The sequence below is a fragment of the Schistocerca serialis genome, chromosome 1 (genome assembly GCF_023864345.2).
Source record: "Schistocerca serialis cubense isolate TAMUIC-IGC-003099 chromosome 1, iqSchSeri2.2, whole genome shotgun sequence".
Taxonomy (NCBI): domain Eukaryota; kingdom Metazoa; phylum Arthropoda; class Insecta; order Orthoptera; family Acrididae; genus Schistocerca; species Schistocerca serialis.
This window is the reverse complement of record NC_064638.1, coordinates 340,364,998-340,390,804: the sequence shown is the minus strand read 5'-3', so window position 1 is coordinate 340,390,804 and position 25,807 is coordinate 340,364,998.

Sequence of the window (25,807 nt, the reverse complement as noted above, 5' to 3'; positions counted from 1 at the left end):
CGGCCTACTTCCTTCCCCGTCCTTCCCTAATCCGTTGAGACCGATGACCTCTCTCTCTGGTCTCCTTCCCCAAAAAACAACAACAACAGATATCGAGAGTGCCACAAGCGACTTTCTGACTTTCTAAATACAGTTTCGACGTACCGTACGATGTTCAATAGATGGATGAAGTCTCTAGCGATACGAGCATGAGCGTGACGATTATTTGCCTAGCGAGGACGCAGCCCCACGTCAGAGCTGAGCCCCTACCGCGTGCCTAGCGACGCCTCCTCCGCCTCCGCCTGCCTCAAGTCGCCGCGGTGACTAAACTCGGCCGCGGGAAGTGCGGCCGCACCTGCGCGCTCCCACGCCGCCCCCTAACGACCGTCTTCCCGGCTGCCCCCGTCGTAATGAAGCGCGGGGCCTGGAGTCCCGCCGTGACGTCACGAGACGGCGCCGCGGGGAGCCTCGGTTTTAATTACGGCGTCCGATCCTCGGCGCTTATCGCTTCCGCGGCCGGCGGCTCCCCGGGGGCGGTGCCTCGCGGTCCCACCGCCGCCACCACCGCCGCTGCCGCCGCCACAGTCACCGATACCGCCCCCAGAAGCCGCACCCGGCTCGGGGCCGCCTCTGCACCGTCCTCATTTTGGACTCTGTCGGCGCCAGTGCCAGCCGGGGCGGGGAAAAATAGAACTCCGTCGTCCGCCCGGCGTTCATTTTTCATTTTCGCCCTCTCATTACGAATATGAGAAACTGGAGAGAGGCTTAGTTTTAAATTTAAATTCCCTCGCCCTGCCTGCCTCCCTCCCTCTCTCTCCCTTCCGAATACCGGGAGCTCGCTTTCCACTTGCACGGGGAAAAAACATTATTTTGTTCCGCGCGTTTAAATGCAAATACCGCATCCCCGACGTGCACGCGCGGGTTTTCTAAATATTTTATAGATTATACCGCAGCGGATAATGTGGCCGTATTATTCACAGCCGGCTGAGTAAAGCGGAAATACGCGCCGGTGCCGGCGTGTTGGCACGTCATCCGTCTAGAGCTCTCGGCCACGCCCCCGGAGGTATCAGCAACACGAGCTCCTTAATAAGAATTAGCCACCGGCCGCGGCACGGATCTCCCCGAGACTGGGGACGTAGGCACCTGCCCAACACCGCACAACACGCCACGCTACTGTGCTTTGTTCAACTAATGAAACAGTTACTGACACGCAATAATGCCTTAAGCTACTGCTTTCGTCATTTGTACGCGGGTAAGGAAATTACATTATCTGTACATTGAGTCATTTAGACATATTGTGGAGGAGCATGTTGTTATCCAGCACTGAATCGGAATTCGACTTTTCCAAACTGGAGCTGCTGCATCTTCTTCAAGCCAGTCCGCAGCTATCCTGACGAGGCTGGGATGCTAGTTATTGAAGTTTCTCCATAAGTAAAAATTGTTGGCAAGATTACGAATTGAAGATGGACCCTCAGCACGGCAGTCCGTTGCTGTGACTATTCAGCTGCTTCTGCGGACCGATGAAAACACACTTTATATTAAAAGAAACTGAACACTCATCTCTGAAGACTGTATCGAACTGAATGCTACACTCAGGCAATGAGCACTGGGAACAATGTAGGAACCACACAATGCATTTCTCAAATAATCTTTAGTCAACGTAGAAAGGATATGGTTGAACTGGATGCCACTCTTCAGGCTGTCCCAAACATACGCCGTTGTTACTGTTGTTGTGCCTTCAGTCCATAGGCCAGTTCTATGCAGCTCTCCAAGCTAGTCTGCCCTGTGCAAGCCTCTTCATTTCAGCAGAGTTACTGGTACGACACATCCATTTAAAGTTGCTCATTATACTCAATCCTCGGTCGAACTCTCCAATTTTTATCCCCACCGCTACATTTCATTTCATTATCTGATAATTCCTTGATAGCAGAAGGACGTGTCCTATCAATAATATATCCGTTCTTTTAATCAGATTATGCTACTAATTTCATTTGACCACAACCTTTTGCTCTTCAGTTCAATTCTGTACCTCTTCATTAGTTATTTGAAGAACCAGTCTTGTAGAAATTGCCCAATACGTCAGAGATGCAGCTGCTCGTCGTCTCCAGGTTCGACTGTGGAGAGCAGCTGTCGTCAGGAACTTGAAAGGGGTGCCATCACCCTCTGGTTTTGACAGAGTTATAACATGAAATATAGAATTAACAACGTCTACAGTCAAGATCGCTATTTATAATTTTATTTTTCATGACCAGTTTCGGCAAATTTGTCATCAGATCTTACGCTACTATGGCAACTTAGATTTTCCAAGACCAGTCATCAAAAATAAAAGTCTAATTAGCGTTCTTGGCTGTTGAAGTTTTTCCTTCTATGTTTAATATTACTCTAGATCGTCCCCATACATGAGTGATGTCAAGCAATGCGTCCCAGAAATGTTGCAACAAACTTCGAAGGTTGTAGAGCGTGTTATGAGGAACAAATCGAGGATAGGAACCCGTGTCCAGAAACGTCATCCGACGGCGCTACAGACCGCTGAAATTATAGGCGCCGGTGCGTGCCTCTAGGTCACCATTTAGGCAGCGCCGTCCGCTGTGACCGAGCGGTTCTAGGTGCTTCAGTCCGGAAGCGCGCTGCTGCTACGGTCGCAGGTTCGAATCCTGCCTCGGGCATGGATGTGTGTGATGTCCTTAGGTTAGTTGGGTTTAAGTAGTTTTAAGTCTAGGTGACTGATGACCTCAGATGTTAAGTCCCATATTGCTTAGAGCCATTTGAACCATTTCGACTTTGGCCGCAAACATGACTTTGTACGGCAACGGGCCGTAAGTGGAACGTCTCGCACTGTTGTCTGTTGTTCAGTGGTCGCGACTGTTTTCCACGATCGCCAGTGAAGAAGATTGAGCTAGCTAGCGCATAGATATGCTAGGTGTCCTATGAATGTGATGCTCTATTGACTTGATGTACGACGTTTTCCGACATGGGTTTCCATCTGCAGTCTATTTTTTTCCTGTGTACGAAAAAAAACTGGGGAATTTAGAAGATTCCAGGAGAAAAACTGACTGGAAACAGAAACTTGTGACCAAAACCTTCGTCCACCGAGGCAAAAGAGCATCGTATTCGTAGGAGACAAGGTATTTCTACACAGCAGCAAACGCCATCTTCTTCACTAGCGATTGGGGCAATAGTCGCAATCACTAAATAACATACAATATTGCGAGGCGCTCTGCTTACGGTCTGTCAGCGTACTAAATCACGTTTCCTGCCAAAGGGGTAGCCTAGTGGCAGGCGACGGTGCCTATAACTTGGACGCTCTGTAGCGTCGTTGGATGACGTTTCTGGTCAGGGGTTCATATCTCGATTTGTTCCTCAAAACATGCTCTACAGTCCATCGAAGTTTGTCGCAACATATTTGGTAACCCTTGCATAAGACTTTTAACACTTGATGTATTCTGACTACCTTTCTATGTTGCTTACAAGTTCGGCCTCTCTTCCAGTATGTCTCCATGAGCCACTTAACTTTTTTTCTCGCTTCTTGTTATAGCAGTGAGGCTGTCAGAAAGATTGTTGGGAACACATTTTTAGTATTTTGTTCTCTTATCTTAAAGATAGAATGAGCAGTTATGAATATGATACACTTTAGAGTCAGGTTCTTTTCGACCAAATACGAGACAAGTTAAGAGTGAGGCAGAGGGAATCTCCTGTAAAGAAGAGAAACCTCAATAATTACTGTTTTTTTAATTTAATTCTGTAATAGTATGTCCCAACCGAAAATTTGCACGACTATATGTGTAAAGAGAAAGGTGGCGGTGAAGAAAGTCCAGGCCAAACCGGCGGCACCAGCATAGCCTATCGGGAAAGTTGTTGGAGCCCGCCCTAGGGCTCCCGGCTTTCGTTGGATTCATTTCTCTGTGACTGACGGTGTCTTAACGCCGCTATCACCGTTTCCTTAATTTTGCTGAATCGAAATTCCGTGGCACAAAAGGCCATGGAGACGAGAGATTCTTGGTATCTCCTTAAAAATGGTTCAAATGGCTCTGAGCACTATGGGACTCAACTGCTGTGGCCATAAGTCCCCTAGAACTTAGAACTACTTAAACCTAACTAGCCTAAGGACAGCACACAACACCCAGCCATCACGAGGCAGAGAAAATCCCTGACCCCGCCGGGAATCGAACCCGGGAACCCGGGCGTGGGAAGCGAGAACACTACCGCACGACCACGAGATGCGGGCGGTATCTCCTTATTTAATCCCATGTTCCGTATCTAGGAAGTAGTTAGCACTGCTAATGTTATTGCTGACCTAGTTTAGAGTGACGTCTATGCTCATCACACCTGTATTTAACAGTGCAATACCTCTTGGCGGTGCATGAATTGCCACGCTAGCACTTTATGTTCCTGGATTTCTTCGTCATAGTTCGTCTCTTACGGAACCCAGGCTTGTTAAAACTAGCTTGGAGGATGAGAGACAAGTACAATGATTAGGTGTCTCTCAAAAAGTTGCCAATCTTAATTTCACTCCTCAGACTAAAGGCAAAAAATAATCTTTGCGCTCGAATGTTTTGTATCTTCTGGCAATTCATGATGCAATGCAACGCGAATCTCCTTCTTTGAAAATGTATTTCGTGTAAATACAACGCGTAGACGGTTAAGCTCTGATAACAAAGTCTCAGTTTCAGATGTGTCATGTACTGTACGAACGAGTGTGCGTAACACGCAGCTGCATTGACACGTGTGGTAACAGCTAAAATTGGTAAATGCTGCTGTGTGTGTGTTGTTTTCCGATAAAGCCCGTTGTAATGCATATGTGCCTTCTCTTCACGTGTTTAAGCCAAGTATTATGCATATTTATGCAATCTGGAATGGTTAGTAGCAGACAGGCTACATGTACATTTAACAATTAGGCGTCAGCAAGGAACATTAGAGATGAAATCGTAGGAGGCAATGTTGTGCAACCTTAGTAGGGACAAGATCCGACTTACAATCTGAGACAGTGTTACGAGAAAAACTTCCGTCACAATGTCCGCAAACGTGACGTCAGATCCGCCTAGTAACAGCGATCTGGACGCCCATTGGCAGAAGGGTGTAGGAAACGAGAGAAGTGTCCTTATTGGCAGATGGAGAAAGGGGGGGGGGGGGGGTCTTTCTTGTCCTTCGGTAAGACAGGGCAAGTTAGTTGCGAGGAGCAACGCAAAATGCACGGTCGAGTAACCTGGGCGGCTCTAAAAGAAAGGTCTCGAGTGCGTATTTCAGATGTTAAAGAAGACATAAAGTGAATTTATTAGTTATAAGAACGCCATGTGTCGTGGGCAGTGTCTGTCATTATGTAAAGTCAGAAAACTCTGTTAAAGTGTGTAAAGGGTCGAATATAACGGCGTAGTCCAGAGCTGCCATATTGCAAATACTGTTTCTGTGGCGTGTGTGACAAAGCAATTTTTGTATTAATGCAAGTATAGTTCAAATGTTGTTGACAATTAACAACTGGCATCCCTAAACACTTCACTTTACCAGGATCACCACCTACATGGAACTTGGCGACTGAGCGCTACTACTGTGCTACGAGGGACTTACCGAAGCAGCTAGACACCACGTTAGTGATACCGCCCAGAGAAGTACTTCCTTCTCGCTACAATGCCAATGAGGGTGTTGTACCATGGTTCAAGGACCTTTCTTCTTTTCTATGAATCATGGCTTCCAAGGAAGGATGTTCTCCATGTTTCTTCTCTTCCGTAGCGGAATTACCCTAAGATGGAGAGAATTTAGTTATTCTGAAATTGGAGGTAGCATTGTGGCCATACCACTGGCCGCTGTCCAGAGCGTCTCCAGACAAGTCTTCGCTGGATGTCGGGGCTCAGTTCGAAGCAGGTTGTACTCTAGTCAATGAAATTCCAGACCGAATACGTGTCTGGACACGCCCCTGACAGCGGCTGGATACCAGGATGAGTGTCGCCCACCTATGACTCGGCAACCAGGAATGATGATCCGGAGTGCCATTACTTTTACAGCACGACCCTTTGGTTGTCTTCCGCAGCACCCTTGTAGCACAGCGGTACGTCCACGATATTGTATGCCGTTTTGTTACCCTTCATGGCAAGTCATCCTGAACTTACGTTTCAACAAGATAAAGGCCGACCATACACGGCGAGAGTCTCTACTGCTCGTCTTCGTACATGCCAAACCCTACCTTGGCCAGCAAGGTCGCCGGATCTCTCCCCAATCGAGAACCTTTGGAGCATTATGCGCACGGCCCTCCGATAACCTAATGAATTTGACCGTCTAACGCGCTATTTGGCACGATATCCCTCAGGAGGACATCCAACAAATCTACCAATCAACGCCAAGCCGAATAACTTCTTGCATAAGGGCTAGAGGTGGATCAACGCGTTACTGTCTTGCCAATTTGTGAAGCTTTTTCTCTACAATAAATCATGCTATATATCTGAAATCATTTGTTTTTTCAGCAATTATACGAACCAATTTCCGTTCAATTTGGATAATTCATTAGCAGTGCGTCGTTATTTTCGTGTTAGAGTGTAATTATTTTCCCGTCTAAGTCCAAATTATCTACTTAGATGCTTAAGGAAGAGATGAAAAGAAGACGGAGATATAGGAAAATGGATTCTGCTCGTGCCATATGAAATTCGGTGACTGTTTACAGTCTATGTAAGCTATGTCTTCGATGAATTCATAATGAGGAAGCCGTTTAAAGCACAGCAGTTGGGATTATCGTCGACCTAGTAGTAAGAAATACCGAATTAGTCTACAAGTGGATAGCGTCGTTCCAGACGCGAGACAGCCCTTGTGTTTTTCCGCTCCCATAACTTGATTAGGCCGGGGTTCCCTCGGAGTGGGTGGTGCCCCTCGGTGCCCTGACTTGCGTTGGTACTCTGCGACGCACGAATCGATGAGGACGTTAAAATGATCGATGCTGCACGGCGAGCCGAGGAGGCCGTCTGAGCACGGGCCGAGTTAAAATAAATTAGACGGCGCAGTCGTAGATCAGGGCCGGAATTCCATCTTTACGAGCCGCTGGGCGCCGTAACGCAGACGCATGGGGTCAAACGCAGGGGGCGCCTCGCCGCCTGGACTCCAGCCAGCCCTGGACGACTCCTCCCTCTCAGTACTCTCCTCTCCTGCTCCTACTTAGGGGGACTATCCTCGACGTTCGTTTGCAGAGCGATAGTCTTAGGTTACACTGTTACGTACCCTGTTGCCCTTAACGTCGATCCTGATGTTCTTACAGCGCCTATAATAAATTTAAGCAAGCTCTTCAGAATAAAAACTTCTTGCTGTCCTGACAGATAACATACGTCTCCACGACGTGGCGGAAGAAACAGATTTGCCTCTTGGTGTAAGCGTGTCGGCCTCCATGCCGACTATCAATTTCAATAAAATTGGTGGACTGGGCCACGTCATGACGAAATACTTGTTTTATTCCCTGGTGATTTTTATATTAAGGGTATTAGGCGTCGGTCCAATACATGTTTGGAAATTTGTGGTAAGATCTTATGGGAGCAAACTGCTGAGGTCATCGGTCCCTAAGCTTACACACTACTTAATCTGACTTAAACTAACTTACGCTAAGGACAACACACACACCCGTACCAGAGGGAGGACTCGAACCTCCAACGGGGGGACCCGCTCGGACCGTGGCAAGGTGACGGTTACCCCGCGCGGCCAATGCATGTTTCTGTGCATAAAGTTACGTCTCTTAACGCCCCAGACTTTTTCAGGGTCTCTAAAGACTCAGATAAGAGTTTTAGACTTAAACTCATCTAGCCTAACTATTTATATGTACCCAAGTCGGGTCTTGACGTCATCAGACCACAGACTAAAATCGCGGATTCACGCAAATAGTGGGGAAGAACAGGCGCTGTTTACTTTCTATGGCCTGGCCAAGAGAAGACTACTAGTATGAAAAACAGGTCTTAATTTTAGAAATAAATTTCTGGGAATGTATGTTTGGAGCACAGCATTGTATGGTAGTGAGACATCGACCGTGGAGAAACAATACAGAAGAGAACAGACGCATTTGAGATGTCGTGCTACGGAATAATGTTGAAAAATAGTTGGACTGATAAGGTAAATAATGAGGAGGATTTTCGTAGAATCGGCAAGGAAAAGACTATAAGGAAAGCACCGACAATAAGAAGGGACAGAATGATAGAACATCTGTTAAGACATCAGGGGATAACTTCCACTATACTAGAGGAAGCTGTAGACGGTAAAAACTGTAGAGGAAGAGAGAGTTTGGAATATATTCAGCAAAAAATTGAGGACATAGGTTGCAAGTGCCACTATGAGTTGAAAAGATTGGCATAGGAGACGAATTAGTGGCAAGCCGTATCAAACCAGTCAGAAGACTGATAACTGAAAAAGATCCACAACATGTCCAATTTCAATCCCTGTTTTCGTGTTTTTCAGTATTTACGGCCCCAAATAATGATTAGACCTTGATATAAACTAGAATACTGGATAAATATATTTGATGGTTCCTTGATCACAGTGCATGATCTACTACTGCCAATTTATGGGTGTCTACCACAGGCTAATTTCTGAAGTGTTGTTCAAGCCACCAAAAAGAGGACAACAAATGGTACTGTGTTATGTCATAGCGTTGATTTTTTTGTCATACGTTTAGCTGTTCTCTGTGATTTTGTAACAGTAGTATGGGTTATGTTGGAAGTTTCCTGCTCTGTCAGGGTGAATCGACAACAACAAAAAATTATGTTACATTTTGATATTTTAATATTCATATCCAATCCAAGTGAACGTATTTTTAGCATGCACGAGCAGAAAGACGGCTTCCCACCTATCGTATAGAGTCCTTCATTTCCAGCCTGTACTTTGGCTTTCGTTCGCTCAGTAGTGTCACGTTGCCAGAGTTCAGTAAGACAAAGGACTGTTGAGCTGAGCGCAATCTTTTGTTGCTGTCAAGTGGGATATCTAGGGCTCAGGTAACGGACATGCCGGAAATGGTCCACACAGTCTCGTGGATAAACTTGTGGACACGCGCTGTAGGTTGTCGGTGACGGACCCCGTCGTCGTCGGCGCAGCAGTATCCTGGGTGATATGATGCTTACCCGAATCAATGAGATTGACTTTACCTCACTTTTGCCATTACATATCTCCTTTTTTTTTGCATCATCGGTCTTCTGATGCTGCCGCCACGAATTCCTCTCCTGTGCCAAACTCTTCATCTCAGAGTAGCACTTGCGAACTACGTCCTCAATTATTTGCTCGATGTATTCCAATCTCTTTCGTCCTCTACAGTTTTTGTCCTCTACAGCTCCTCTAGTGCCATGGGAGATATTCCCTGGTGTCTTAACAGATGTACTATCATCCCGTCCCTTCTCCCTGTCAAAATGTATGAGTCTGGCGACATACCAGACGCAATTCTGACGTTGCGGTTGATAATGGAAGCAAAATTGAAGGAAAATCAAGACGGGTTGTATACAATACGTACACGAGCCAAGAGGGAATAATAAGAGTGGACGACCAAGAACGAAGTGCTCGGATTAAAAAGGATATAAGACAGGGATGTAGTCTTTCATCCCCATTGTTTTATGTCTACATTGAAAAAGCAATGATAGGAATTAAATAAATGTTCAGGAGTGGGATTAAAATTCAAGGTGAAAGGATATCAATGATACGATTCGCTAATCACATTGCTATCCTGTGTGAAAGTGCAGAAGAATTGTATGATCTGTTGAATGGAAAGGTCTAATCGGTACAGAAAATGAACTGAGAGTAAATGGAAGCAAGACGAAAGTAATGAGAAGTAGCAGAAATGAGAACAGGATTGATGGTCACCAAGTAGACTATGTTAAGGAATTCTACCGCCTAGACAGCAAAATAACCAATGACGGACGGAGCAAGGACATCAGAAGCAGAATAGCACTGGCAAAAAGGGCCATTCCTGGGCAGGGTAACTTAGGCCTTCATTGAAGGAAGAAATTTCTGAGAACGTACGTTTGGAGCACAACATTGTATGGTATTGAATCATGGACCGTGGGTTAACAGGAACAGAAGAGAATCGAAGCATTCGAGATGTGGTACTACAAACGAATGTTGAAAATTAGGTGGACTGATAAGGTAATTAACGAGGAGGTTCTGCGCAGAATCGGACAGGAAAGGAATATGTGGAAAACACTGACAAGAAGAAGATACATATCTCCTACTAGGTTCATTATTGGAGTCAATTACATAATGCTGGTGCTGATCTAGTGTTTGAAGAACCTAAATATCTAAGATTATCAGTCTCCTATTCACATCCCTCTCCCCACCCATCACCCCCCCCCTCCCCCTCCAGGATGGAATTTGTGTACCCTGTTTTTCTGCTTGTAGTGTTGATATTACTCGTCTCTTTAGTAAGAAAATAAAAATTTTAGCACACTGCTATACCGCTTGATTACCTCGTTAATAATAAAAATTAAAAAGAAAACCATGTTTTATCCGAGTACAAGCAAATACCGTAAAATTTCGGTTATTCAGAACGAAAGTAGTAGGATCGGTTTTACAAGATCGGTTTTCCCTATCGCTAGCGAGATGAGTGAAGGTAATCAGATGAGTGTGAAGGTAGCGGGGCACCCGTCAACGTCCACCGTGCTCCAAAAGTTTCAGCAAGCTCAAGAGACGGTATGAGCGCTTAACTGTTCTGTACATCTCGCTTCTGAATCGTAGCGAAAATGGTGGTATCGTCTTTACTGTTTTAGTTTCAACATGACTGTCCGTCACATTAAACTAGAACGTTTACACATTTTATAGTAGCACAGAGGTCAAATAAAATTATTATAACCTGTGGCCATTATGTAATTGAAACCGTAAGCATTAAAATTACTATGTCCAAGACGTCAGTTGTGTTTTTCACACCAGATGTGTTTCTTGAACAGCTGCGTCCCGCACGCCTCTTCACCTGCAGCAGCAGGACAGAGCGGTGATGTCACACACTGTACTCCTTCCTTGGGTGCATGTACAGTGGTATTGGTTTACGTCACACCGGCGCTACCTGTCCTCCTGTGGCTCAGTCGACCTTCGTCGTAAGAACCTCATTTCTTTTTCTTGCTTCTCCTTAAAATTAAACAAACCGTATTCTTGCACTTACAAACTGTAAAACTGGCTTTTCTGTAAATTTTACCTCAAAATTTTGTTTGCGTTTTCATCTGCATGACTACTCTGAAATTCAGACTTAAGCACTCGGCAGAGTGCTCATCGAACCCCCTTCAGCTTATTCTCATACTTTCCACTCACATTTAAATTATTTCGTGCGATTTCTGATCTCTCTTATTTTATTACGATGGTAATTTCTCCCTGTACAGGTGGGCGTCAAAAAATTAATTTTAGATTTAGAAGAGAAAGTTGGTAAATTGAAATTTCGTGACAAGATCATACCACAATGAAAAACACCATTGTTTTAACTACTGCTACCCCAACTCGCGCCTCATCACCGCAGATTCCTTAAGAGGAGGGAGATCGCTTATATAGTTCTTTTTCATTCGCCAGAACTTAGAAGGTCAACAGTAGTTGGTTGACGAGAATCCGGTGCTGGGAGAATCATCAAGATTTTTGTAAGGAAGGAAGCAAGAGAGGCTTAAACGTCCTGTCGATATCGAGGTCGTTAGAGACGGATCACAAGCTCTGATTGTGTCAAACATGGGGAAGGAAATCGGCCATGCCCTCTCAAAGAATTATTTGGGCGTTTGCCTAGAGCGGTTTATGAAAATTACGGGAAACCTAAATCTGTATGAACGGGCACAGATTTGAACCGTCGTTCTCCCGAATACAAGTCTAGTTTGATAACCGCTGCATCACCTCGCTCGGTAAAGATTTTTTGCAATCAGCATAGCATCGTCATAAAGATCTAAAATAAGATGTAGAATAGGCCGCATCGTCCACACAGTCATTATTGCAACTGCAGTTGCAATAACGACTGTGTGGACGATGCGGCCTATTCTACACCTTATTTTAGATCTTTATGACGATGCTATGCTGATTATATTTATATGTTTTGACGATGCCATTATGGCCTAATCACTTTAGGACATGGTGTAAAAAAGACCTGCCGGCCGCGGTGGCCGTGCGGTTCTGGCGCTGCAGTCCGGAACCGCGGGACTGCTACGGTCGCAGGGCCGAATCCTGCCTCGGGCATGGGTGTGTGTGATGTTCTTAGGTTAGTTAGGTTTAAGTAGTTCTAAGTTCTAGGGGACTTATGACCTAAGATGTTGAATCCCATAGTGCTCAGAGCCATTTGAACCATTTTTAAAAAAGATCTGAGGATGATCATTACGGACTGAAACCGGTCTCGTCTAAAGAATTCATATTGTGATCAAAGACTGAAATAAAAAAACATTTGAGTTATAGTGGTACATAAAGCAATCTGCACTAAACACCGTAACGTGGCTTGCTGCGTATTAATGTACGAGCGTAGAATGAAAATTAATGTCTCCACCTTCGTTAATTGGGTTTCGATGGGAATATTTTAATAAATCAAGCGCAGAAATAATCCTTAAATGTCATCTTTAATTACCAATATTCACTTTTCCATATAATCACCAGCCAACTGGATACATTTCTGGCAACGATGAACAGGTTTTCTGAAGCCGTCACGGAAGAAGTCGACACTGTTTCCGCAACCACAGAATCACAGCTCTCTCAACGTCTTCAGCAGAAACATAATGGTGTCCCCGCAGATCGTTTTTCATTATCGGGAAAAGACGGAAGTCAGACGGTGCTAAATCTGGACAGTACGGAGGATGCCCTACGGTGGTGAGATTCAGTCTCTGAAGTACTACTGTGGTGGCACGTCAAGTGTGTGGTTTGGCATTGTCATGCTGCAGGAAAACGTTTCCCTTTTCCTTTCGGACCCTAGTTAGCCGTCGTTTCAGACTTCGCAGCGTTGTGATGTAACGCTCTGAATTTATTGTTGTTCCACGCTGAAGGAAATCTTAGATGGATAATACCATCTGCGTCCTAGAAGATTGTGGCCATGATTTTTCCAGCTGGGGGATGCGACTTGAATTTCTTTTTCTGGAGCGAGTCTTTGTGTCGATATTCTATAGACTGATGTTCCGTCTGTGGGTCGTAACGGTGTATCGACGTTTCGTCTCCTGTCACAATTGAATGGAGAAAGGCGTCACCTTCATTCTCGTAACGCGAGAGAAGTTCCTGCCAAATTTCAAGTCTGTGCGCGTTCATCTCAGGAGTCAGCATCCGGGACACCCGTCGTGCATGTATCTTCCGACTGCCAAGCAAAGAAATAACGTTACTCACACGTTCTTGTGAAATGCCGATGGTGCTTGCACTTTCTCTCTTAGTGATACGACGATAGTCCTGAATCAATTTGTCAACATTATTCTTGTGGAACTCGGTGGTTGTTGACACAGGACGTCCAAATCCTTGTTTGTCACACAGGACAGATGTTCCCGCCTCAAATTACTCGCCCAACGACGCACAGTACTCACATAAACACAATCACCATAAACTGCTTTTATTCTCTGATGGATCTCCTTTGGGGTGACACCTTCCGCTGTCAAGAATTCAATGACTGCACGTTACTTAAATCGAATTGACCGACCGTCCTCGCAGAGTTCCGTCCTTACACTGTAACAACACAAGCGTTCAATGCTAACCCGCCGACTGGAACTATAGAGAAGAGGCTACGGAACAAGCCAGCACCTGCAGCATACCAATGCTGCCAACTGTTGAAGAGTGACGGAGGTGGAGGCATTACTTTTGAGTCAACCCTCGTCGATACAGAAATAAGGTTCTTTCCATTCTTCTACTGCATCACTCAAGGGTCTTTACGTTCGCTTCCTTTGACTCGAGCGCGACAAATCTGCTGAAGTCCACTTTGTTGGCACCCCCAGACGAATAAACACGAACCACGCAGACAGTTCTGGACACACGTTGCCATTTAGTCACAGGTCCGTTCAATGAGCTGTTTAGCAGCGCCCAGTATTCCCAGGTTTGCTATCCTCTGCCCGCTCCACTGCGGACCGGTCAGTGGGTACACTTTGCCGATGCTGGTGCGCCCACACCTGGCGTCTGGCGGCAGCACGGTTTTCACGCTGAGGAGGCGGCAACTCTCTGAGCGGCGCCGTCGTAAACAGGCGTGTTAATATATTGAGAGGGCGGAGGGACAGCGCACCGGGGGAATAAAATGGACCTGAGATTAAAGCTATGGCCACGGGCCAAGTTGGGTAATCTCCCGGCGCTCCCTCGCAGACTCTGCCCCTCCCCCATTTCCCCGCGCCCTCCCTCCTCCCCCGTGCTGCCCCCACCACTTCCCCCTCGCCCACGCGCGTAGATTACGCCGCACACCAGCACCACCAGCAGCGCCGCCATACAAGCGCGCCCACGGTTACGAGGTGAAATATGAGGACAGCCGGAATTAAGCGATAAGCCACATCGGTAGTTAGGATGGAGTGTGGCTGTCGGGGGCCGGCCGGCCCTGTTGAATGAGCGAGCGGTGCAAATAGGGCCGTAACGGCGGACCGCCGCCGCCGCCGCCGTTGCCGTCCCCGGCGGACGCCCCCGCCGCCTCCCGGGGTGCAGATACGGGCGGCCCGCGGAGGTGCGGCCAATAACTCGCCGGCAGCGGCGCTGCGGGCCTTCTTGCTGCCCGCCACAGGGACGCGTCCCGGCCTAATCACCTATACGCCGTAGACCCGGCCGTGCCCTAAGCGAGGGTCTCCTTCCCCGGATTTTTAGTAACTGTGCGGAAAATATGAGGCTGGCGCAGTAATTTCACGATGACAAAATCCAGAGGGCACTGAGTGGACAGGTTGTTGACAGCATGTGATTTTAAACTCTGGCGCCAGGTATCAAATGTGGTCTCCTGCTGTCCGTGGCGCCATTGGTTAACTCCGCCTTAAGCAAAAGACTAATTATTAACCAGGACATGTTTCGACTCTTATGTGTCACCTTTTGTGGGTCTCGATTTATTTCTGCAAAATATCGTACAAAGATCTGGTTGTTTTTCTGTTTTAGGCGTAAAAAGTCTAACAAGTGCATTTTGTATAGTTTGTTTCGACTGCTCATGCGAAATTACATTACTCGTGGAAAGGCTTGTTTCTATGCCTTTTTATCGTTTCGACAGCCTATCATCCGCAAATTAGTCATAAAGAAATTTGCTTGTTTTTTGAATTCTTGTACGTCGTAATGGTTGTGTGTATTATTCTACTTGCGTTTTCGTCCAGTTGTGTATCTTTAGTGGGTTTTCTTCTACTGTTGCGAATGAACGCACTGTTCTGTAGCTTTCATTTGTTCTCACACGTTTTTTACGCAAAATGGGATTTGAGCGAACACTCACTTTTTCGTGGGTTTGTTTCTGTTCATTGTGGCGCTAATTTTGAATGGTTGGTGAAAACTATTGTGGTTTGTCTGCAGGAGGAGAACTTATCCGATGTGTGTGTATGTATGTGTGTGTGTGTGTGTGTTTGTGTGTGTGTGAGTGTACGTGTGTAAGAGAGAGAGAGTCTGTATGTAATAACAGAGAGAGAAAGAGATAGAAAAACAAACGGAGAGAGGATTGAGAAGAATTCTTTTTGTTTGTTTTGTTTTTTCGAGGATATTTGAATACTGTGCGTTACATGGCGAAGTGACAGTGTATAATTTATTGAGAGTTGCGGACAGTGTTTTATTGCCCAGTACTGTATTTTCGTTCAAGGCTTTCTTTGCTTGTGTCGCTGCTATCTGTATGTGGAAGCTCTTTACTGTGAGTTTTTTTTATAAAACTGTTGCTTTCCCCGAGGATCTTGATCAGGCTCAATGTTGTATGAGTGGTGATGTGTCACTTTTTTAGGCTGTGAGGTATTCAGAATATCTAGTTTTAAAATTCCCATGTGTTTGACCTACGCAGACAGCTTGACACTAACTAAAGGTTAACTGACAGATTCCAGTTTTGGAAAATTTGTCTTCGCGGGTGATAACGGAGTAGTGTTACTTCACGTGTTATAAAAATGTGATTTGATTGATCTATGAAAATTGAATAATACTCATATGCATTGAGGTGACAAAAGTTATGGAATATCTCCTTTTGTCCTGCGTCGTGCAGCAAATCGACGTCACATGGACTCAACAAGTCGATGGAAGTCCTCTGCAGAAGTACTGAGCCATGCTGCCTCTATAGACGTCCGTAACAGAAAATATCGCCGATGCAGGATTTTGTGCACGAACTGACCTCTCGATTATGCCCCATAAATATCAAGTTGGCACAGAATTTTTTTTTTACAACTTTTCTTCTTTTTTATTTCTGTGATCAGGTTTTCTATTGTTTTGCGTCGCATTTCCCTGTTTATGTTGTGTGTGGACCCCTTTTCAAGTAGTTCTGTTTCTTGTTTTGTTAATTTCATATCAGTTAAATTGACAAGTCTGTCGTGGAACTTGTGTTGGTGCACCAGTTCAGTCTTTGTGTGGTTGATTTCAGTATGTGACTTAGTTTTTGTTTTGTGCTTCTTTCTTCGTTTTCATTAATGTCCCTTTTTTTTACTATGTATTTGAACCTCAGATCACTCTAATGTTTTCATACCAGTTTCGACTTATTATGAAATCGTCATCAGATGGTATGCCCAAAAAGAAGAAAATTGTAGAATATTTAGGAACTAAGTACTTGAATACGTTATGTAGTAACTCATCAACTGAAGAGGGTTGAAGAGCTGCTGACAATATAAATGTATCACTGCTTAATGATTGGAACTGATGACTATAGTTAACTATGTACTAGCGTAATATTGGTAATTTTTAAAGGCCGGCCGGGGTGGCCGAGCGGTTCTAGGCGCTACAGTTTGGAACCGCGCGACTGCTACGGTCGCAGGTTCGAATCCTGCCTCGGGCATGGATGTGTGTGATGTCCTTAAGTTAGTTAGGTTTAAGTAGTTCTACGTTCTAGGGGACTGATGACCTGAGAAGTTAAGTCCCATAGTGATCAGAGCCATTTGAACCATTTTTAATTTTTAAATCACAAATTTAAGCTTAAAAATATTTCAAATACAAGCCATACCGGAGTGAAAGCTGGTTATAAATTTCTTTCTTACCCGATCAGATAAACTAGACATATACCATGTATACATAAACATACCATTTATATAAAATTTGAAGCCCTCCCACGTTTTTCTAACTAATGTGAAGGCTATGCTCAGGAACTACCGTAAGGATTTTATTACGGTTTTCACTAACATTGATTCACAACGAAGGTTTCTGTGTATTATTTATAATTATAGTGATGAGGAGTTTGTAATATATGTATTGTTATCTGTTTACACTTAATTAGTATTTGGAGTGACGTCTCGTGGCAATGATGTTATCTATGAGTGGCCAATTACAGAGGAAGTGGTATCTGTCGAGGAAAGCTGTAAAGTAAACAGCTGCAGCAATTTTGGAGAGCGGTGAAGCATGACTAGAATCTATGCATATCTTCCATACACGTTAAAATGTGAAGTCCCCCCCCCCCCCCACTGTGTTTTGCTCCCTAAATGTGAAAACTGATCTCAGGATCTACTGTAGGAATTCTGAAAAAATTTTCATTAATACAGAGACTAATTTACAAAGAAACTTTATGTACATAATTTATTACCACTAAGTCAGGTAAGTTGTCCAGCTGTAGATACTTAGTGCTGCCAGTGCAGAGTGGGGGTTGGTCACTAGTGCTATATACAGGTTGTTTCGAACTATTTGCGACAAACGTCTGTGGGTTATGGAGCGAAACGTGGGGAACAACTTATGTTAGAAACAAAATGTTCGCTAAACGTTCCGGCAACGTCAGGTGCACTTTAGCCATGGACTATGAGGTTTCACCAAACTATCAGGGTCTACTGACCATGTGTGCTGCATACTAACTACCGCAGTAAATTAGTAGAGTGATTTTCAGCAGGAAAACCAGAAGAATTAGTGTGTCTCTTGTGAGGTGTCGGTTGAACAGTTCAGCACGTCTTTAGAGTGTTCTAATTCTAATCACCAGTGACCTACAGGGAAGCAAAGCTCCATAACATCAGGAAAATTTAAGAGAAACAAAGTCATGCAACAGATAACATCCTATTGAAAGTTACGTGGGGTGATCCAGTTAAGCCTGAAAGTACAAGTACCATACCTTACACATATTAATGAAGGGGCTCATCTAACTACAAAAGGAATCTAGCGGTCACTACAACAGTTTTGTTTACTACCGTAAGACACCAAACAAATAATTTACCCAATGAACCAAACTTATAAATATTTAACAAATGACAAAGGGTTGTGATTATGAAGTATAGCTTTAGTACAGGTGAGTGGATACATGTAAATATAATATGAAACTGAATCTTGGATTCAGTCGATGACGGCATAAACGGTTAGTGATTTGAAGAAAAAACCCCAGAAAAGTAAGTACGAACATCAATAGAATCACCAAAGTGCATGATGAGTCTGAACAACTGGCTGGAAATGTTAAAACGTTGCAATTAAACCCTGATGTGAATTAACTAATCTTGCGTCCCTTGACTCGGCAATTGCATTATTGGCTCATGGTTACCACTCTTAAATGGTGTGAGTGTGGAACACAGAGACAGTAACGGCTGGCATTTCTAAGTCCAGCTCAACCTCTGCGCTTTGTTCTTTTTCAGAGAAAACCCTCTCTGCAGTTCTCGGCAATAACTCATGGATCTCCACGAAGCAAGTGCTCTGTCGAGTCTCCCTGAAGGAAATGTGTTTTCAACCAATGTACCACAAGTCTGCTCTGACTTTACTCTCCAAAACTTTGCTGGCTCCGCCAGTGTAGCGATATCGCTGGCCAATTGCAGCAGATCTTGAGTATTTCGACCAATAATAATTTTACTGACAAGTTTAACAAATTTCTACTCTCGTAGATTTAGTCATGATTAACCAATAATGATGTGGGTGGGGAGGAAAGCAGAAAAAGAAGTTTAGGGCACTGTACTTTTAATGCAAGATGTTATTGGCGTTGGAATATAAAGGGTGTGGGTGCAATATCAATACTGCAGAGTTACGAGTATGTATCTGTATTATTTGGCGTGGACTCAATGACTGGTGTCTGATTGCACAGGGAGTTAACACAAGGCAAATACATCTTACCGTACTCAGGGCTCCATGTATTATGATTACGGAACCATATTTTGTCAAATAACGTCGGAGACTTGTCTTGTGTTTTAATTGATCGTATGCCTAATCACGTCGCACCTCTGCAAAGTGCCTCATTCAGAGGTCACTTCATTGCATGCCCAGTCACTGCCATTGTCACAACTGTTGCTGCACCTGTATCACCATATCCTTTCCCAGGCTGATTTCATCACTTTCTTCTCCCAGGCTATGAAATCTTTCCTGACATCTACCCATCCTGTGGACGACAGCCAACATTACCTCTTCCTATCCTAATGGATGCTTCTATCTATCACTTTCACGCACAGTTACAATTTTACTCATCACCTTTCATCTAAATTCTCTCTCTCTTTACCCATTCACATCTTTCGTCATGCTCCTTTTTCTACAGTCTCATCAGCATCTAAATCATTTACCTAGAAAATATGACGACGAGCCAACAGCATCGCCATTGCCACAAGATTCAAGATCTCAAAAACATCGGCATTATTGAAAAACTTCCTGACTGCTATTATCATGTGTTTTATGTATTTCGTTTTCCATCAAAATAAGGACTGAAAAGCGGTTGCATGGAGACTGCCAGCCGTCCTCTGCCGAGGGAATGTAAATAAACAGAAAAATTACGATAGCCGATGATTTATTATGTTTGAAGAAATTGTGTATGTGTATAAATAATCATTTTATTATGACTAGTTTCCGTCATTGACCATATAGTGATTGAATTTATTTAGGCTCCATAACGGGGGCCAGTTATTTTACTGATAGGTTTAGTTATAACTGCGTCTATTCGTTACAATAATATTGCACTTGAGTGTGGCATTTGTAAATTTGCGTCAACTGCAGAAATGTAGAGTGTGTTTCAATTACGTTTTTCACAAAATTTGAGCTTGGACAATGGCTATTGTCTTCAGTTACTCACACAAAACGCCACGATGAAACTATTTCCAGCCCTTCAGTTATAATGGTGAAACAGTAGTACGCATATCATGTTGATTATTAAACTGTCAGGGTCGTTACCAGGTTTCTTGCTATGTGTTGGTCTGAAGCCACAAGAACACTGACAGGCTACCTATAATGGCAGTGAATTAGTGCATGTTGATAGAAGATGACGCATACAACGAGCTGGTGAAGTGGCCTCGAGCAGTTGCACTTTGGGGACAGGAGCACATTGCCTGGAGGTGTGTGAGGAAGGTTATGTGTGCTGGAAGAAACTGTGTGCCTGCAATCTGGCCTGGACTAGACCTGGATGTTACTGGAAGTGTCGTCACTACCTGTACTTGCTATTATTGCCGGAATATGAAGTATCGTATAGTTAGTGCACTGACAAAAAAATGTGGAAAATCCCAATCCGAAAAAGCTGGAGATCCGGACAGTGAGGGCTGGATACAAGAGGGTTCACCATACAATAAGGCCAAAATAATGCTCAGGAAACCCTTCAGAAAGAAAATAGTACGAATGTACTCTTAGAACCAGTATAGGTATTTTTCTATTTGGGGCAGTTGAAGGCAACAACTGGATGGACGGCTAAGATAAAAAAGTGGCCTGGAATACATTTGGTAAACTAAGTAGCGATTACAATACCAAGTTTCCAATATGTCTTAATAGAGAGTCCACCATCAGCACGTATTAAAACAACAGACGATTTAGCAGTATATGATGGGTAGATACATACTGCTATTTCCTAAGAGAGATAGAATGACAAGCAAATGAAACGGGAAGAAAATTGGAGAGTTGGACGAGATTGTGAATCAAAGAGCAACACAAATGCTTACAGCTGAAGGCCATGATAGGTGGAAAACAACGGAAGAGAATTTTATACTATAGTGCATGCCAAATACACGATGATGATGATGATGATGATGATGACTATGATATGGAGGTGCACTTTACTTTCGCTTGATTAATGATGTAACATTCGCTAGCACTAGTACAGTCCCTGAAGGAAGTATTCCGTCAGGGCAAGAGCCCTCATAACATGCCAGTCGCCTGATTTACTGTTTTAACAGAGCAGTTTGTGAACTTCACAAGTCACGACGTAATTGTAAATAATTTTCTGTTTGGTGGCAATAAGGTGGTTCCACAGACAACAGGAACTGTTGTATTTTAATGTTAATTATCAGCCACAGTTCTTATCATGAAACCGATTACACACAGTCTGAAAAAAAAGTGGAGGAACCGAAGGGGGTTGTAGAGTATGCGACGTTATTTCGGTGATTACGGTATCTATTCAAATTACAACGAATGTGGCAGTATGAGCCCACTTATCAGTATGGCGTTGCGTCCCTCTTGCCTGGATGTATGCACTGACTCGGTTGGAAAGTGTATCATAAAGCCTTTGTATCGGCTTCCAATACAAGCTGACCCACAACTGTTGTAACTTGTCCTTGATGCCTGAAGTACTGTCACTGGAACGGAATTCACGTACGGGTTCGTTCCAAAGACGTTCTATTGAGGATGGATCTGGGTACCTTTCTGGCCACAAGAGTACCTCAACAGCTAGCAGACATGATTACCTGACGTCGTCAGTGGAAGCAAGAGGCAATCTTCTATATCTGAGAGTGTAGTAGCTTTTTAGAGCACTTTATTGGCTGGATTGTAAGTTTTGTTACACAGATAATCAGTCTGAGCCATCTTCAGATCCATAAACCGAGAACTTGCAACATATTAGCCTTTGTATGCAAGGTTTAATACAGTATATTACAAGTTCCGGGATTATGGATCTGGAGATGGCCACTGAACTGGCTGAAACGGATCATGTAATTAAATAAACTCGTGCTCTGCGCCATAAAATGTTCCAAAAGGATACTAAACTCTCAAATTACTGTGATAGTTCACAGAGACACTTACTATTTACGAACGAGAATAGTCCTGTTGAAAAATAACAGCACGAAACTGTCGCATGAGAGGTAACGCACCAGGATGCAAGATGCCTGTGGCATACCGTTGTGCTGTAAGAGTTCCCTTAGTCGCTGCCAGACGTGACCTCAAGCCGCACCCGAGGGCTTCCCACACTAAGAAGTCAGGAGTAACACGTCAGTGCCTCTCCAAGATTATGGAAGGTCGCCGTCATACTCGTCGGCAATGGTCATGAGGGGTGTAGCAGTACCGCGATTCATAGTTGAACACAATGTGGCGCCATGCGTCGGAAGTTCATGCCTCCAGGTCACAGCACCACTCCAAACGCAGTTCATAGTCGGCTGGTACTCGTATCGGAGTTTTCATTTTTCTCCTGCGTTTCCATTACTGTATGGCAGTTCAGGTGCGGTGATACCAACGATGACTTAGCAGACCAATCCTGTCATGAAACATGCGGCTACATATATTACACGTAACAGCTGGAGGAGGGGCTTGGCTGGGTCCGACGAAGTTTGCATTCTGACGTTTTTCACTTTCCTGCTTCAGGAATTCCTGCTCAAAATGGAAGACAGCAGCTCAGATAGTTGCGTGCCAGTGTTAACGATCTTCTACTGCCGCGCACCTTTTATTTGGGTAAGTTTTTAGACTCTTTAGGTTTTTGTTGAACTGGTCCTTATAGTGCTTCAGAGGCCTTCTCCCTGTGCTCACTTCACTACATACAATTATTCAAGGAAATCTGTTGTTTCTCATCCGGTCAACGTGCCCAATCCATCTGAGTTGGTGACCAATAACGGTCCTTCTCAAGGATCTTTGCGTTTGATGCGAAGTCATCCGCTTTGATGTTCATAATGTATCTATGATACTGTTGATTGAAGCGTCCAAGTTTCTTAAGGTCACGGCGATACTGTGTCCACCTTTTGCAGCCATAGAGCAGGGAAGAAACAGCAACTAATAAACCATCAGTTTGGTGCATAGTGTCTGATCTTTATTCAGGTAGATCCGATGTAGGAGGCGTCCAAAAGCAACATGTGCTGCATGGCTCCTGTTCTCCACGTCCTTCTCCGACGAGCAATTAATTGACAGTGTACTTCCTAGATAAAGGAAGTATGCTGGAAATAGAGATATTGAGATTCAGAAAGGCAGTCCAAGGAGTTGGCTGTGCTAGTACCTTTACTTTTTGGATTTTGATGGTCAGGTCAATCCGTTTATACGCAGTACTGAAATAATTTACAGACAGTTGCAGCTCTGCAGGAGTGTGAGCTGGAGAAGCATTGTCGTCAGCATACTGTTGTTCAATTACCTGAGTGACACTTGTGAACCATTTGAGCGCAGTCTGTACTGATTAAATAGCCCTCCGTCAAATCTGTACTCCTGCATTGTTTGGAGACGATGTCTCATAAAGCATGGCAGCCAGGAACAGAGCAAACAACGTTGGTGCGAAGACAAATTCTTGCTTGAGCCCTTTAGTAAAAGGATATTTGTCAGATATTTCATTCTGGTGTAGCCCTTGCCCAGACATGTCATCATGGAAACCTTGAATCAGTTTAAAAAATTGTTCAGGGCTGCCAAAATTTGCAAGACCTTCCTCACAGATTCCCTGGGCACTGTAGCAAAGGCCTTCTCTAGGTCATAGAACACTTGTTGTTCCCTGCATTCCTCCTGCAATTGTTATGGGCAGAAGATCTATAAATAGTTCATTTGGAGGGGTGAAACCGGCACTGAGATTCAGGAAGTACAGTCTCGGAAAGAGTCTGTAGGCGATTCAACAGAGTTCTAGCAAAAATTTTACTGCCATTATAGATTGTGTTGAATGTCCTGACTGCCAGGATGGTCGAGCTCACGGCGGCTTTCAGGGGTCCTGAAGAGGAACGAACAGGACCATTTATTTCTTTTACTCCAGCATGAAAACTCCGAAAGTCCATGGCATCTGAAAGACTTCGGAGTTGCGACTAGTTGCTTTTTATTTTTGTTATTTCAGTTTGACATTTGTGCCTGAGCTCTTGAATGTATAGTTTCGTTGTCTTGGAGGATGGATACTGAGAGAGAGATTGGCAAGCATCCCGCTTTACACTTATAAGTTTCTTAACAACTTGCATTGTTGTCATCAAACTAACCATTTTTCTTGTTTGTATCAAAACCAATCAATTACCTCCTCTGCAGCCATGTTGATGGCATTTTTTTGGAATAGACCATTACCATACTGATAAGTCGATACAAAAGTTTGTCTTGCAAAAGAGACCGAAAAGTTTCGTTCTGCTGGCCGTTGACGTTGAATTTTATCCTGAAACTCAGCTCGCCCTATTTGCCCAAGAAATTCACAGTGCCGTAGACACTGGCGAGCAGATTGATGCCGTATTCCTGGACTTCAGGAAGGCATTTGATACGGTTCCGCACTTACGTTTAGTGAAAAAAATACGAGCTTACGGAATATCGGACCAGGTTTGTGATTGGATTCAGGATTTCCTAGAAGAAAGAACACGACATGTCATTCTTAACGGTTCAAAATCTGCAGATGTAGAGGTAATTTCGGGAGTACCGCAGGGAAGCGTGATAGGACCTTTATTGTTTACAATATACATAAATGACTTAGTTGACAACATCGGTAGCTCCGTGAGGCTATTTGCAGATGACACGGTTGTCTACAAGAAAGTAGCAACATCAGAAGACTCGTACGTACTCCAGGAGGACCTGCAGAGGATTAATGCATGGTGCGACAGCTGGCAGCTTTCCCTAAACGTAGATAAATGTAATATAATGCGCATACATAGGGGCAGAAATCCATTCCAGTACGATTATGCCATAGGTGGTAAATCATTGGAAGCGGTAACGACCGTAAAATACTTAGGAGTTACTATCCGGAGCGATCTGAAGTGGAATGATCACATAAAACAAATAGTGGGAAAAGCAGGCGCCAGGTTGAGATTCATAGGAAGAATTCTAAGAAAATGTGACTCATCGACGAAAGAAGTAGCTTACAAAACGCTTGTTCGTCCGATTCTTGAGTATTGCTCATCAGTATGGGACCCTTACCAGGTTGGATTAATAGAAGAGATAGACATGATCCAGCGAAAAGCAGCGCGATTCGTCATGGGGACATTTAGTCAGCGCGAGAGCGTTACGGAGATGCTGAACAAGCTCCAGTGGCGGACACTACAAGAAAGGCGTTACGCAATACGGAGAGGTTTATTATCGAAATTACGAGAGAGCACATTCCGGGAAGAGATGGGCAACATATTACTACCGCCCACATATATCTCGCGTAATGATCACAACGAAAAGATCCGAGAAATTAGAGCAAATACGGAGACTTACAAGCAGTCGTTCTTCCCACGCACAATTCGTGAATGGAACAGGGAAGGGGGGATCAGATAGTGGTACAATAAGTACCCTCCGCCAAGTACCCTCCGCTCGCGGAGTATAGATGTAGATGTAGAAAACATTTGAGAAGTAATATCGTGCTTTTTGGACGAGGAGCCTCAGATGGCTAATCAGCAGTTTGTGATCGGCCCAGCAATCATCGATGTTTCAAGCTGTTTTGTGATCAGGACGTCTTTATTGTCAAGTTGCCGAGTGAAGACATAGTCATCGAGATGCCAGTGTTCAGAGTGGGATTGCATTCACGTGGTCTTACAACGATTAGGTAAGCAGAACTGCTTGTCGGCTACCTAGAAGTAGCAGCCCATTTGCGTTGCAATTTCCATCACCTTGATTACTGGTGATGTTTCCGCAAAAACGATTCTTTCCTCCATCTCTAGCTTTGAAGTCACCTAGTAAGAAGAATCTACAAGAACATTGCTCAGTTGATGGTATAACTGTTTCTTTGTGGGCTCCTCACTGCCTAATATGGGACCACAGGCACAGATGAGGTTGGCGTAGATGTCTCCAGCGAGGG